The sequence below is a fragment of the Staurois parvus genome, unplaced genomic scaffold (assembly GCF_062004578.1).
Source record: "Staurois parvus isolate SC_StPar_1 unplaced genomic scaffold, SC_StPar_1.0 ptg000172l, whole genome shotgun sequence".
NCBI lineage: Eukaryota > Metazoa > Chordata > Amphibia > Anura > Ranidae > Staurois > Staurois parvus.
Genome location: NW_028317968.1, coordinates 11,624,328 through 11,641,377, shown reverse-complemented (window position 1 = coordinate 11,641,377; position 17,050 = coordinate 11,624,328). Strand labels below are relative to the sequence as shown.

Below are 17,050 nucleotides of genomic sequence, written 5' to 3'. Positions count from 1 at the left end.
ACCCTTTACCATCTGTCACATGTGCTGAGGGTGAACCTGCTCTCATCTGTAAAAAAGCACAGGGCGCCAGTGGCTGACCTGCCAATTCTGGTGTTGGCAAATGAAAATCAAGCTCTATGTGCAGTGAACACCGGGCCCACTAGAGGATGTTGGGCCCTCAGGTCACCCTCATTTGGTCAGAGACATTCACACCAGTGGCCTGCTGGAGGTAATTTTGTAGGGCTCTGGCAGTGCTCATCCTGTTCCTCCTTACACAAAGGAGCAGATGCCGGTCCTGCTGATGGGTTAAGGACCTCCTACGGCCCTGTCCAGCTCTCCTAGAGTAACTGCCTGTCTCCTGGAATCTCCTCCATACTCTTGAGACTGTGCTGGAAGACACAGAAAACCTTCTGGCAATGGCACGTATTGATGTGCCATCCTGGAGGAGTTAGACTGCCTGTACAACCTCTGTAGGGTCCAGGTATTGCCTCATGCTACCACTAGTGACACTGTCCATAGCCAAATGCAAAACTAGCGAAAAACAGCCAGAAAAGACGAATAGGGAAAAAAATGTCAGTGGCCTCCACCTGTAAAACCATTCCTGTTTTGGAGGTCTCATTGTTGCCTATCTAATGCACCTGTTGTTAATTTCATTAACACCAAAGCAGCTGAAACTGCATAACAACCCCCTCTGCTACTTAACTGACCAGATCAATAGCCCAGGAGCTTAATTGACTTGATGCTATACTCTGATTAAAAAGTGTTCCTTTAATTTTTTTTGAGTAGTGTATATAGAATTCCTCCATAAGATATTTTGTTCCAAGTAACTACACACTTGTACTGATGTATGCGTTGTGTTCGGAAGGACATGTAGAACCATTGCCCACTCCATCAGTCCAGCATACCTCTGTTTCCTCACTCCCAGTAATGGAATGAAACCCCGCTGGACACATAGCACGGGGCTCATAGGTGCCCTAAGTTAACTCTTCCTTTCTTGTATGTAGTGATCAGATCTTACTAATGCTAGTCCACTCCTGGTGACCAGAGGAGACAGACAGCTAGGAAGGGAGTCCAAGCACCCACCCCTTCGCTACCAGATGACCTGTCACCTAACCAGGTACCACACTAAATGACTGGTTGCTGTAGCTGCTCTACCTTTTGGCTACACGATGCAACTACCTCTTCTTTTAAGCTTGCAAGCTAACCTTTAGTAGTGGTGCCACACATACCCCATTGTGCTTTACCAGACTCAGGTTCTTTAGGAATATGCTGAGACCCAACATGCACCCTTTGAATAACTTTGTACCAGGCTCATGGCTGTTAACTTTTTTTACTGAGAATTCAGCAGAACAGGTATAACAGGAATGATCATCATTTCCCTAACTACTAGTTGTGGCTGCCCCAGAGTACTTGCAAAGGTGAAGTCTTTTTGGGAAAAGTCCACGGTTGGAAGAAGTGAAATAGGTGTGTCTATAGTCATGAGTGTACCGATGGGTCAGCACACCTGAGGTCAACCACAGGTCCCAGCAAGATTCTGTAAGGTTCCCATTCATGTGCCCGCTCTCTAGCCCCCCTGAGACATGAACCTCTTCCCTTTTGTATCACACGGGAGGGAGGGAGGTTGGACCCCAGGAAAAAGCCCATGAACATGATCAGGGGAAGCGGTAAGAAACATTAACCCCGTACCCCTGACCTGGCAGCCAGGCAGCTAGCTAAAGCATACAATACAGTAGGCAATCTGCCTACATACTGTACTCTATTATACAAATCCTTCAACCATTCACTTATTGGCTGTCAATAAGAGATTTTGTTCTAAGATTGAATTGCTGACCTTGAGAATATTAATCTCTCTCTAAGTTTTTTTTTTTAGGAAGGAAGAACCCCTGGATCCTTATATTATGTCTTCTACCTTTTGGTCTGGAAGCACTGGAAAGGGTAGAGTAAGTACAGACATAAGACAATGTTTACCAATGTGGGCCATTAATAGCCTGTAGGCCCAATTACAGTGCAAGTAATGCATCCAAGAATCTGCCAGGTATCCAAAAGGTTTTGGAAGTCTTTTAATCTAATTGAGAATTCTCTGTTCTGGTAAAAACCCACCTCTGCTATACTTGTTCGGCCTCGTTTATGGTTGTAGACATTGTCAAATCACCACCTGAAATTTAAACATGTAAAATACTTTGAGTTCAGGGGGTGAAAAACTCTATTGTACTGTATTTTATTGTATAGCCTCTTGGTCAAAAATGTTTAAGTTACCCAAAGTTTTGGCATTTGTTTTCTTGAAATAGTTCAGAAATCAGAAAATGTCAGTACAACCACTGGCAAAAAGTATGGAATCACCACTCTTGGAAATTGTTCATTCAGTTGTTTAATTGTGCAGAAACCAGCCTTCTGGCTTTAAGAAACACTTAAAAAACACTGAAAAAGACAGAAAACTGTAGTCAATTGCAACTGTTTTGGCAGATGAAGCAGAGCAAAAAAAATGGAATCACTCAATTCTGAGGAAAATGTTATGGAATCAGCATGTACTTTGCAGTTCTAAAACAAACATCGGCATCAGATTACATCTGCTAATTAGTTTGCAGTTAAAAAAGAGTTCTTGCACACCTTGGTGAGCTGTTTCACCAAGCTGATTGACATGAATCATGGCTCCAACACAAGAGATGTCAGTTGAAACAAAGGACAGGGTTATAAAACTTCTTCAAGAAGGTAAATCATCACGGAATGTTGCAAAAGATGTTGGCTGTTCCCAGTTAGCTGTGTCTAAAATCTGGACCAAGTACAAATCAAATGGGAAGGTTGTAAAAGGGAACCATACTGGTAGACCAAGGAAGACATCAAAGCATCAAGATAGAAAACGTAACCACTTGCCGACCACCCACAGTACTTTTCCTGTTGCAGGGTGGCTCTGCGGCGCAAAATCACGTATATATACATGATTTTGCATCTCCGGGTAGGAAGCGCGTGCCCGCCCTACCCGTGCCACCGATCGCGGCCGTGGGTGTCAATCACTAGGTCCCGGCCGGTGATTACCTGCTGAAGCCTGGTGATTACCGGCAAACAGCGAAAGGGAGGAGGGCTGCATTGTTTACATCCTTGAGGTTTACATCCTCAAGGTGACCTTGAATTTGACCAGCTCCACAAAATTCGGCCCCTCGTAAATCACCTTAACCAAAAATTTGCAGATGTCTATACTCCCCAGCAAAAAATGTGTGTTGATGAGTCCCTCGTAAATTTTTCTGGCCGCCTTGAATTCAAACAATTTCTCCCCAGCAAGCGTGCCAGATATAGGGTCAAGATGTATAAGACCTGTGAGAAGGCAACAGGCTATACATATCAGTTTCGGATTTATGAGGGAAAAGATAGTCACATGGAGCCCCCCGGATGCCCAGACTACATGGAGAGCAGTGGCAAGATAGTTTGGAACTTGGTGTCATCCTTTTTCCATATGGGGTACCACTTTTACGTGGATGATTTTTATTCATGCGTGCCACTATTTAGACATTTGTACAATCTTGGAACTGGCGCATGTGGCACCGTGCGACCTAATGTGTGCCCACCATTAGAAGTGGGTGGATGCAAGGTGGTATATTCTAATGGTGGGCATACCACACGCTTTTTCTGGCAGAGATTTCTTCTCTTTTTTTTCATTTAGCCTACAGGCTGCATACAAAACAGAAAAAAAGAACATAGCATACAGTTAAGGAAAAAAGTATTTGATCCCCTGCTGATTTTGAATGTTTGCCCACTCACAAAGAAATGACCAGTCTAAAAATCGAATGGTAGGTGTATTGTAACACTGAGAAACAGAATAGCAACAAAAAATTCAAAAGAAATATATGTCTAACAAATTATGCACTGATTTGCATGTCCATGAGGGAAGTAAGTATTTATTCCCCTATCATTCAGCAGGATTTCTGGCTACCAGGTGTCTTTCATACAGGTAACAAACTGAGATTAGAAGCAGTCTCTTAAAGGGAGTGCTGCTAATCTCATTTTGTTACCTGTATAAAAGACACCTGTCTACAGGAGCAATCAAACAATCAGGTTCCAAACTATCCACCATGGCAAAGATCAAAGAGCTGTCCAAGGATGTCAAGGACAAGATTGCAGACCTACACAAGGCTGGACTGGGCTACAAAACTATCGCCAAGCAGCTTGGTGAGAAGGTGACCACAGTTGGTGCAATCATTCGCAAATGGAAGAAACATAAAACAACTGTCAGTCTCCCTAGGTCTGGTGCACCATGCAAGATCTCACCTCATGGAATGTCAATGATCATGAGAACAGTGGGGAATCATCCCAGAACTACAAGTGAGGATCTTGTCAATGATCTCCAGGCAGCTGGGACCACAGTCACCAAGAAAACAATTGGTAACACACTACCCGACAAGGATTGAAATCCTGCAGTGCCCGCAAGGTTCCTCTGCTCAAGAAAGCACATGTCCAGGCTCGTCTGAAGTTTTCCACTAAACATCTGAATGATGCAGAGGAGGACTGGTTGAAAGTGTTGTGGTCAGATGAGACCAAAATCGAGCTCTTTGGCATCAACTCAACTCGCCATGTTTGGAGGAGGAGGAATGCTGCCTATGACCCCAAGAACACCATCCCAACTGTCAAACACGGTGGTGGAAACATTCTGCTTTGGGGGTGTTTTTCTGCTAAGGGGACAGGACAACTGCACCACATCAAAGGGACAATGGACGGGGCAATGTACCGTCAAATCTTGGGTAAGAACCTTCTTCCCTCAGCCAGGGCATTGAAAATGGGTTGTGGATGGGTGTTCCAGCATGAAAATGACCCAAAACACACAGCCAAGGCAACAAAGGAGTGGCTCAAGAAGAAGCACGTTAAGGTCCTGGAGTGGCCTAGCCTTAATCCAATTGAAAATCTGTGGAGGGAGCTGAAAGTTCAAGTTGCCAAACGTCAGCCACCAAACCATAATGACTTGGAGAGGATCTGCCAAGAGGAGTGGGCCAAAATCCCTCTTGAGATGTGTGCAAACCTGGTAGCCAACTACAGGAAACGTCTGACCTCTGTGATTGCCAACAAGGGATTTGCCACCAAGTACTAAGTCATGTTTTGTGAAAGGGATCAAATACTTATTTCCCTCATGAACATGCAAATCCGTGCATCATCAATATACACTTATTGGTTTTTACCAAAACATGTAGCAGAATACATTCTGGCCTAAATTTATGACTAACTTTGAGTTTACTATATATTTTTTATAGCTGAAAGTAAAAAAATATAGTTTTTCTTCAAAAATTTTTGGTCTTTTTTTGTGTATAGTGCGAAAAATAAAAAGCGCACAGGTGATCAAACACCACCGAAAGAAAGCTCTATTTGTGTGAAAAAAGGAAGTAAATTTAATTTGGGTACAGCATTAAATGACCACACAATTATCAGTTGAAATAGTGCAGCGCCGAATAGCAAAAAGAGGCCTGGTCATTAATGGGGGGTAAATCCTCAGGATGACAAATGGTTAAAGCCTTGAAAACAGAAAATGCACAACAAAACAAATGAACAAATGGGCAGAAACTGGAGACAATGTCTGTGACTGGACTGTAAAACAGGGCATAAAGGAAATAGGATTTACATACAGGAAAGCCAAAGGAAAACCATCATTAACACCTAAACAGAAAAAAAGGTTACAGTGGGGTAAAGAAAACCAATCATGGACTGTGGATTACTGGATGGAAGTGATAATTAGTGATGAATCACAAATCTGCATTGAGCAGGGTGATGATGCTGGAACTTTTTGTTTGGTGCCATTCCAATGAAATGTATAAAGACGACTGCCTGAAGAAAACATGGAAATTTCCACACTCATTGATATATGGGGTTGCGTGTCAGGTAAAGGTATGGGGGAGATGACAGTCATTAAATCTTCAACAAATGCAAAAGTTTATATTGAGATTTTAGACACTTTTCTTATTCTATCAATTGAAAGGACGTTTGGTGATGATGACATCATTTTTCAGGATGATAATGCATCTTGCCATAGGGCAAAAGCCATGAAAACTTTGCTTCAAGAAAGACATTATGTCAATAGCATGGCCTGCAAATAGTCCAGACCTCAATCCAATTAAAAATCTATGGTGAAAATTAAAGAAAAATGGTCCATGACAAGGCTCCAACCTGCAAAGCTGATCTGGCAACTGCAATAAGAAAGTCGGAGCCGGATTGATGACAAATACTGTTTGTCGATAAATGAATGCCTCAGAGAATTCAAACTGTTATAAAAGCCAGAGGTGGTACAACAAAGTATTAATGGTGTACTGTGGTGGTTTTTTCATGATTCCATAATATTTTCCTCAGAATTGAGTGATTCCATATTTTTTCGCTCTGCTTGATCTGCAAAAATAGTTGCAACTGGCTACAGTTTTCTTTCTTTTTTTCTTTTTAAGTGTTTCTTAAAGCCAGAAGGTTTGAATGTTAAATGAAAATAGTTTTGAGGCATGTTTGTGATCAGTTTTGTTTCTACGCAATTAAACACTTGAATGAAAATTTTTCAAGAGTGGTGATTCCATACTTTTTGCCAGGGGTTGTAGTTTGAAACAGACGCCTCAGTCGTGTTGTAGGTGTACTGGGCCCCAGACAAAAAGGATACTTTAATAATGTATGGACATTTGTTCAGTGTGCAATATTTCCATTAAGTTGACTTTAGATAAATCATTATAATTTGCTGTGTAGTTTGGAAACTTTCACATACACACTGAAGAAATGCAAAAGAGATACTTCGCAGGCAAACTTTTTGAGGATCACCACAACCCCATTGAGGACACAGATGATGTGTCGGGTTCCAGGTTTAAAGTGATGCTCTCATTATAAAAAACATTGCTGGTACACATGCAGGAACCTACGAGCAGCTTTCTTTTCCCCCCTCTGTGCCTGAATGTTGGTGCATTTGTATTGGGCAAATCTATGGCACTTTCTGGTAGTAATGGAGTTTCCTGCCTCCTCCTGCTTTCCAGACATTCCTTTTGGCTAGGTAGAATGCCCATTAAAAGTGATGGGCCTGTAAGAATGCATGTGGGTGGGAAAGAATAGCCAAGCTGGAAATTTGGATCTTGCTGATTCAGAAAAGCATAGCATTTTGGTATAGAAAGGGCTATGGTACACGTAATTTATACTTGCTAACAACCTTATTTTTTTAAGAAACAGAGTCCACTTATTTTTTCTTTATGCAAGATCTTATTTGATATAAATTAAGTCATCTTGGTCCCAAGTGGTGTTTAATAATTATGTTTTATAATTCTTCAAATTTGATACAAAGGTTGCACACAGTCCCCGGAATTCATAAAAACTGGCACAGACAGATTTTGAAAAAGTGTCCCTTATGCATTCTAACTGTGGTGCAGCACACTCCAAATTCATGTACCAGTATAGATCTTGTACTTGAATTTGGCTCATGCTATGCCACTTTTAGAATGCATGCAAGACATTTTTGCAAAATCTATCTGTGCCAGTTTTTCTAACTGTACGCCAAAAGAGAGTTGGTCTTAATTAGCTCCACTTTTTGTAAGATACAAAATGTTGATATTTTATTTTGAATTTGGTGCATTCAAGCAACTACTTGAATCTAAAATGTACTGTTGAACTCAGTACATCTGTTATTTTTTTGGTTTGGAAATCTTTGTATCAGCAAAGAGCCATTTGCTAACAAAGTTATTTATAAAGTCTACATAGCATTACCATCTCCTCTGTGACTGATGTCCCAAATAGTGTTGTCAGCCTTCCCGTCCTACAGAACTTCACCTATGTCTCACTACTGTCTGTGTCTCTCCATACGCACACATTGCTTTTCTTTCCAGCAAAACATTGGGGTTGATTTACTAAAACTGGAAAGTGCAAAATCTGGTGCAGCTCTGCACAGAAACCAATCAGCTTCCAGGTTTTTTTCTCAAAAATTAATTAAACAAGCTGACATTAGAAGCTGATTGGCGACCATGCACAGCTGCACCAGATTTTGCACTCTCCAGTTTTAGTAAATCAAGCCCACTGTATGCAAGGGAAGGGTTCTTGGCAGATGTAGTTCTAAGAGCGTGCCTATGGCTGGCCATACACTATACAATTTTCTTACAATTTTCTGTCCAATTTCAGACCAATTTCCTTTAGATTTACCTTAAACTATGTAGTGCAAGCGCCTGCGTAACTGAATACAATTGAAAGTGTTGTTAGGTTTGACCTCATATTATATGGTTTTTGGTAAATCTAAAGCAAAATTCTGAAGAAAATTGTATAATGTATGGCCAGCCAAAGTCAGGAAGAACCGAGCTCCCAGAACCTGTGCCTGAATGAATTGTAAAAGCCTGGTGATGATGTCACGGGGAGAAATAAATCCTATTTCTCCATACAAGAACAATTTAAAAGAAAAAAAATGAATACTGGCAAATGCTCTAAATGGGGTGAAGGAGGTTGGGGGTTAAATTTGGCTAATAGTTAGACATAGCCTTTAAAGCAGCAGTACCTCATTTACCCACTTTCACTTCTTCATTCCTTTTTAGAGAAGCATAGTATTTTAAAACAGAAGCAATACCTTCTTTGTACTCTAAAAGTCTGAGCCATTTGGCATTCCTTTGCATGCAATAATTTCTTTCATACAATATGCAGAGGGACAGCAGAGCAAAGCAAAACTGGTGTACATGTTTACATTTCATAAAAATTCTAAGCATGTTCAAAGTTTTACTGACAAAGAGACAATTGACTATACACAGGGCTATGTAAGAAAGCCAATGCTCATGATTGAAATTCTCCAAACGTAAGCATTGGATTGTTAGTAAAAAGGCTTAATGACAGGTTTCTGCATCAACATGCAAACCCATTAAAAACAAGGGTAAGGCCATATGAGTTTCAGGTGATATTGTATCCATTCCTGAATCCCACATGCACTAGTAGGGTTGCATAAGCAGCTTTTGTATTATTTTGTCATTGGGAAAATATTGTAGGGGTTAAATTGTGGGACATAGGTTCTAATGAATAATAAAACTGATGTTACCAGACCTTCACAATAAAGGCGACCCTGACCTCACCATCTGTCAGTGATTTTAACCAGAGACATTTATAAACCAGACTAGGTTTATGCAAGAGTCCAAATATTCTGTCTTAAACTATTAAATTTGATAAGCTTTAGTTAGCTTTATTCATTCTGTCAATGCCTGGCTCTTCAGATGCGTCAGAGTATCAAAGATCACTTGAAGTCTGACAGCCGTCCCCCTTTGAACTGCCTGACCTTGCACACTGTCACATCATGTAATAAAGCCCCTTTTAGAAGTATTCTTCTTAGCTATGTCATTTGATACACAAGGCTGCTAAGGGATATGGGGGGGGGGGGGGTCCATTTTTAATATCCATCTATGCATAGTGAATAGGATTTTGTGCCTGGACAATAGTTGAATGGGTAAGGGGTCAAAAATGTTTCTCTCCCCCAAGAGTCCTTTGGGGACTGTTAGCTACTGGAGCAATTGCAAGATTTCAGGTGACCTTAGAGCAATTGACATTAGCTGAAGAATTACAAACAAACTGAATTAAAGAAAAATATGGGGGCAAATATAAATCTTTAAAGGTAAGCCTGCACTTTTGAGACAGAGTTTTCATATTTTTACATACGCCAGTCATGTCTAATTTTCTAGGGAACACTTTAATATAGTTCATATATTTTATAGTTAACACAGTTCAAATTTTCATTTACGTATCTAAGCTAAAATATCTGAAAACACATTTCTGGAAATATCTTTCTGGGATCGTGTCGACAGGCTTTTGTGCACTCCAAAACTGAATCTCTTCTCATACAAGTCTATGGGAATGCAAAATCAGCTTGAAGCAGGCCAGATTTAAGTCGAAGGGTGATCAACTATAGGTCAAATACACCTACCAATGTACTCTGAATAATCTCAAAAGCATCTCAAACTAATGTCAAAAATAAGCTCGTTGATCCATCCCAAAGCTCTTTGACCCAGGTCTAAATGTTCAGCTTTATTGCAAATATGTCAGTACAATAAAATGAGAATATTTTGTGGTACAAATTCAGATGGAAACAGTAACAATTGAGATCCAGCACAGTGGGAAAACTTTAGCACAGATCATTTATATATGCATTCCTCCACCCTCCAAAAAAATCTTATCATGTGTGTTATATTCTGTTTGGGTAGAGATTCTCAAAATGTCTGCCAGAGCCTGCAATTGCAAACATTATTTTACATACTAGTATTTTTAGACCCCTTCAAGAACTGTGCCAGTACCACCCTATACTAGTGGGACACAAGCCTACATAATGGATCATGGAACAGATATCAAACAGAAAATACTCACATCCCCTTCACTTCCCCACAGCTCCATATGGCCACCAGAAGCAAGGAGAAATACCTGGTACTTCCAGGTATGGGAAAGGTGACACATTCCCTTTCCTACCAGGACTAGACAGGCACCCAACACTGTCATATTGGGGCAGAAATATATCACCACCACAACCAATGTCTTGTATAAAAAGGTCATTTTTTTTTATGTTAATAAGCATCAGGTTACGTTTTCACAAGGAGCAGAATCTATTCATCAAAGCATGCTACATGTGGCACACATGCCTTGATGAAAGGGTCCTGTGTGGTTACAAACAATGCACTGCAAAAGGATTCTACTTAACACAAGAAAGAATTGGTGTGCTAGTGATGTACGGTATTTTTGGTGAAGTTACATACAATGTCGTTGTCAGCCTCTACAACACCCACATTGTGGTGGAAACTGGTATAGTGTTTGACCAAACAGAACAAAAGTAAGCTGTGTATTTATATAGCTGGGATTGGTGGCAGTCATGTAAACTACCCAAACACAGCAAAGGATCACTCTAAAGTATATGTAAACCCATAAACATAAATGTAATATATTGCAGCTTACCAGTATTTAGATGAAGTGAATGTAATAATTTACTTCTTTAGAGGCCGTTCCTTCCATGAATATGATCCCTGTCCTGTCCTAGGATGACAAGGTTTACTTACTGTACTATATCCATGCAGAAGCATTGTTGTCACCCTAGGAGAGGAAGTGTTTTAGAACTACAGAACAACCCCATCATCATCTGTAGTTCACAGAGAAAGCCAGGACCAATGCTAACTAATAAGTGTCAGCAGAGGCAGTGAGCACAGGAAGTTATCAGTTAATATATATGCATATTTAAAAGACCAAAATGAAGCATACAGTGGATATAAAAGGTCTACACACCCCTGATAAAATGTCATGTTTCTGTGATGTAAAAAAAATTTGACAAAGATAAATCATTTCAGAACTTTGTTCACCTTTAATGTGACATGTAAACTGTACAACTCAATTGAAAAACAAACTGAAATCTTTTAGGGGGGGAAGTAAACATAAAAAACTAAAATAATGTGATTGCATAAGTGTGCACACCCTCTTATAACTGGGGATGTAGCTGTGTTCAGAATTAAGCAATGACATTCAAAATCATGTTAAATAGGAGTCAGTACACACCTGCCATCATTTAAAGTGCCTCTAATTAGCCCCAAATATAGTTCAGCTGTTCTAGTAGGTCTTTCCTGACATTTTCTTAGTTGCACCCTACAGCAAAAGCCATGGTCCGCAGTGAGCTTCCAAAGCATCAGATGGATCTCCTTGTTAAAAGGTATTAGTCAGGAGAAGGGTACAAAAGAATTTCCAAGGCATTAGATATTGCATGGAACACAGTGAAGTCATCAGTCATCATCAAGTGGAGAAAATATGGCGGAACAGTGACATTACCAAGAACTGGACGTCCCTCTAAAATTGATAAAAAAACGAGAAAAAAACAGGTCTGGGAGGCTGCCAAGAGGCCTACAGCATCATTAAAGGAGATGCAGGAATATCTGGCAAGTAATGGCTGTGTGATACATATGACAACAATCTCCTGTATTCTTCATATGTCTGGGCTATGAGGTAGAGTGGCAAGACAGAAGCCTTCTCTTATGAAGAAAAACATCCAAGTCCGGCTAAATTTTGCAAAAACACACCTCAAGTCTCCAAAAAGCATGTGGGAAAATGTGTTATGGTCTGATGAAACCAAGGTTGAACTTTTTGGCCATAATTCCAAAAGATATGTATGGCACAATAACAACACTGCACATCACCAAAAGAACACCATACCCACAGTGAAGCATGGTGGTGTTTTTCTTCAGCCAGAACTGGGGTCTTAGTCAAGGTAGAGGGAATTATGAACAGTTCCAAATACCAGTCAATATTGGCACAAAACCTTCAGGCTTCTGCTAGAAAGCTGAACATGAAGAGGAACTTCATCTTTCAGCATGACAACGACCCAAAACATACATCCAAATCAACAAAAAAATGGCTTCACCAGAAGAAGATTAAAGTTTTGGAATGGACCAGACAGAGGCCAGACCTGAATCCGATTGAAAATCTGTGGGGTGATCTGAAGAGGACTGTGCACAGGAGGTGCCCTCACAATCTGACAGCTTTGGAGTGTTTTGAATAAAATCAAAAGGTGCTTCAACAAAGTATTAGTTTAAGGGTGTGCACACTTATGCAACCATATTATTTTAGTTTTTTATTTTTACTTCCCTCCACCTAAACAATTTCAGTTTGTTGTTCAACTGAGTTGTACAGGTTATAGGTCACATTAAAGGTGGAAAAAGTTCTGAAATGATTTATCTTGGCTCATTGTTTTACATCACAGAAACCTGACATTTTATCAGGGGTGTGTAGACTTTTTATATCAGCTGTACAGGAGAAGGTCATTGTTAACTGCTTACACATTAAAGTGATCTTAAACATATTTTGTTTAAAAATAACAAACATGTCATACTTACCTACTCTGTGCAGTGGTTTTTCAGCCCCGATCCTTCCTCAGTCCTCCCATTCTAGGGTCCTCCGCCAATGCTCCTGGTTCCTCCCCCATGCCAAGTGCACCTTACTATAGGGCACTCATTGGACTCAATCCCGAGCCACACTCCATGTTGCAATGGCCACACAGAACGCAGCTTGGCCTGCCCCTTGCTCTCTGCTCTCCGGCTGTGATTGACAGCAGCAGGAGCTCCATGTCCAGTAAGGAGACAGGGAGTGGATATAGCTGCTTCTCTTGGGCACAGTGCTGGATCAAGATTGAGCTACGGTAAATATAAGGGGGTTGGGGAAAGGGAGAGTGGCACATAGAAGGTTTTTTACCTTAATGTAGAGAATGCATTAGGGTAAATACCTTCTACCTTTACAACTACTTTAAGGTTTTTTTTTGTGGTTGAAACAAACAAACATTAAAAGGGTCTTTGGTTAAGGTTGTCAGAACCCTAATACTCCACTAAAAATCAGTAATACATCAACATTTCTGATCTAGCTTTCTGGGCTATCCTTTTGTACAATAAAAGAGTCAACAAAACATTTAAGTATTTAAGCATTTAAAAAATTTAAATATTAAAATTTGTTCCAATTATATGCTACACTGGTTTTATGGAATTTCTGTTCAATAGCATAATACTATTTGTCACAACATGTGAAGCTTTATTGTGGTGTTTTATAACTTGAAAACCACTTGGGAACCACTGAGATTTAGAAACACATAAGTGATACTGAAATTTGTTGTCACCTGTTAAAATAAGAAACACAGATAACCTAAAAGTAATGTATATTTAACTGACTAGGGTGCATACTAGGGGGGCAATATGCTCAGAGAACATGAAAGAGAATCCATGATCCATTATGACAGCCACAGCATGCAGTATTTGGAAACAGTTACTGTGCTGAATTGAAAATAAATATTCCATTATTCACCTGCATGTCATACTGAAAAAATGGAATAGTGCACCACCATTTTGGAATGTGTTATTTAAGAAATTAAATGAATTCTAATTTTCTTGTTGGACATGGCTGGCGGATGTGCGGTACCATGTACACTGGTACTGGTCACACAACAGCATAGTTTGATTGTTCATTTTCAAACGATCAGATTTGTTTTTTTCCACTCTGCATGCCTATGCGCTGGGCAGTACATGTTTGGAGGGTCTCCTGTAGGCAATAAGACTCTGCAACTACTTGTCTCTGATCATTCCCTGGTAAACAACTGAGAACTGCCCAGATTTTCAATCAGAGGCATTTCTTATTTAAGCAAACCTCCCCATGATCCATACTGCATCAATTTGTATGCCATGCATTGTAATATGATTTCATGTTTTTGCTAGACCTATTAGCATTTTGTACCAATATCCTTTAGTGTAAAGGCATCCTTTTTATTCTTTTCTATAAGGTGGAGTTCATTTGGCATGCAATAAAACAAAGTGACTGACTAAACATGTATGTATCAGCCCAGTATTTCCCACAAAAGCATTTATAGATTTATTTAACAAGATGCAAAGAGTGTGATATGCAATAACCTATACCATACAATCAGAAATAAACTCTCATTGCCTGACTTACACAAAATGGATAAATGCTTATATCTACTGTTTGTTATAGGCAATTTTCTTTTTTTTGTGCTATGCTGATAAATAATACACATTCGTATGGAATGGTTTGGTGCCTTAGTGTACACTATTAACATTTCAGACTGCGGACTATAGCTTTTACTTCAACAATAAATATAAATTAAAAAGACATTAAAGTAACACTCTAATGTATTCAAGGCAACACTCTAATGTATTCAAGGCAACTGTACTGCACAAAATGTCTTGAATAAACCTAATCGTATGCTTTATTTTTGTATATTTATGATATCACACTTCACTAAACTAAATATACACCTGCCTAAATGTCTTGAATAAACCTAATCGTATGCTTTATTTTTGTAGCATCCTTCGGTTTGCCTAACTTAAACGATAAAAATAATGCTTGAAATTTCAAAGGCTTCAGCTTTAATCGATGCATTAGGGGCTTATGCTCATCATTCTCTATGCCGAACATTAGCGGGTCACTCCACTATGTTCAGGCACGGTACCACTGCTGTTGCTGAGCCGCAGACAACTCCCAACCTTCCCACTCCACTGCCTCTCCCACTGAATCAGCTGTGTCTAACACAGTGCAAATCCATTATCCAGCATCACTAGAGGGAGCAAAGATTGTAAGGAGGGGGGGGAGAGGCACAGTGCGGCAGGAGAAGTGAAGGGGAGAAAAATGGAGGGAAAAGGAAGAAGAAGGGATGGAAAGAAAAAGAAGCGAAGGTTTACAATGGGGAGAATTTGGTATTAGCCAGTTCAAAGCAGATTGGTTTGCTAGGTAGCACCCAATCTGAACACTTGCCAAATGTCCTACACACTCAAATGCCACTTTCTACACCACTGACAGTGTGAAACAATACACATCAAGGTACATCTAACACAATACTGTATAAAAAATTGTATACTATATATATATATATATATTTATGATATCACACTAAACTAAATATACACCTGCCTAAATATATCAAGGTAGTAATAAATTAATCTTTATACTGAATCCAGCATGCTCTTGAGTATAATGTAAATGACACATATGTTAGAAAAGTCACACGATTAGATCAAAGCCACCATTTGCTTCTTCCCGTCATGTACTCAACACTAGAATGACAATATGTAAACCATGCATGGAGTGTATTTACGGTTCATGATAGACATGCTGCAAACATCCTATGTGATATCAAATGTGAAATAAGCACATGCACACATAATAATCTGAATATTTCTAAAAATACATGCCTAATGATCATATATATGAGTGCAGACACAAATGTAGAATAAAGTATGGCCAATGTCCCCTGCTGCCTCCTAACCGCACACTCAAACAGCACACTCACCCCACAGCCGGCAGCAGGAGCATGTGAGGATAGGAGAGACAGCAGCACAGTGAGGCTATGTGTGTATGTGTATGTCTCTGTACCAAGGAGTCCTGCAGCTGCTAACTGTGCAAAATACATCACAAAAGCAGACACCCTCCCCCCAGACCAACTGTGACGTCTACATGGGCAGATTAACCTCCTATATGCTGAGCCCTCGCAAATTACCCCCATGTGGAGCATCAACACTAGGAAGCTCATCCCCAGTTGTGCACTGCAGACTATTAACTATCTCAATGTTGAATATGAATTCCAGCTGAAAAAAAAAAAAATCAGTGCTGAATGTATATCAAGCCAAGTGGAGACATTATTCCAATGTCACTAAAGACAACCCTTGTCTATTAATGGAGAAGAAGAAGATCAGGCAAAGACATGACTAAATGTTAATCCTGGATTAACAGTTATATGGTAATGCAGTCCCTTGAACGCAGGATCCACCATCAGAATCATGAATGAAGAGACCACTGGTCTGTAGCCAGGATACAGCAAAAGGATTTGCCGAAAGAAATGTCAATCACGTATGAGTATGAGCTCTCCTCAGCACCAAGAGAGGTTACCATGGAGACAGCCAATAGGCTTTTAATATAAGCTCCATACGCCTAGTAACTGAATCCCACACACCCAATGAATATTAGGTGTAAGACGAAGCTAGAGGAAATATGTCTGGGTCAATACCCTAATATAAGATTCAAGATGCAACATGCATTTCTTTTTATCTTTAGCTCCAATGTTTATTGCTGTTTTCACTATATAGAGCTTCATAGTTTGAAATATGAATATAAATATTTAATAGGGAACTTAATCTACATATGAAAGCAGTTTAATCGTGCAATCAGCTATGATGTGCAGTAATCCATAACAGACAATCAGGGATCTGCTTGCGTTTGCCTACATCAGTCTGACTGTCTTTTTGCAGGTTGTTTGCATTTACCTTCTGTTATTTTGTTAATACGTTTAAATGTGTAAATATTCAGCTGCTGCAAAAGTACATTAGCCGGGAAATAATTACAATAGTTATAATCCAAGCTGTTATAACGCCATTAGTATAGGTAGTGTATTTTGTAGACTACTTATTTATTTATTACAGGTACTTATATAGCGCTGTCAATTTATGCAGTGCTTTACATATATATAGTACATTCACATCAGTCCCTAACCCTCAAGGGGTGTATAATCTAAAGTCCCTAACTCACATTCATACATACACATACTATTTTATATTTATTACAGGTACTTATATAGCGCCGTCAATTTATGCAGCGCTTAACA

The 17,050-nt window shown here is 39.7% G+C and overlaps 1 protein-coding gene across 3 annotated transcripts in view; it reads right to left on the bottom strand.

Moving 5' to 3' along the window:
- The window catches only part of LOC149462654 (CYFIP-related Rac1 interactor A-like), a 63,412-nt gene extending 47,523 nt beyond the window's left edge, over positions 1-15,889 (bottom strand). Inside the window, exon 1 of one of the 3 annotated variants that reach the window (XM_089676682.1) lies at positions 15,743-15,889. The gene's annotated coding sequence lies outside the window, so the exon portion shown is untranslated. Of the gene's footprint in view, positions 1-12,791; positions 12,927-15,742 lie in introns of those variants that run through there. The other 2 variants (XM_089676681.1, XM_089676685.1) reach the window with 2 other exon arrangements.
- Between the last annotated feature and the right edge of the window lie 1,161 nt (positions 15,890-17,050).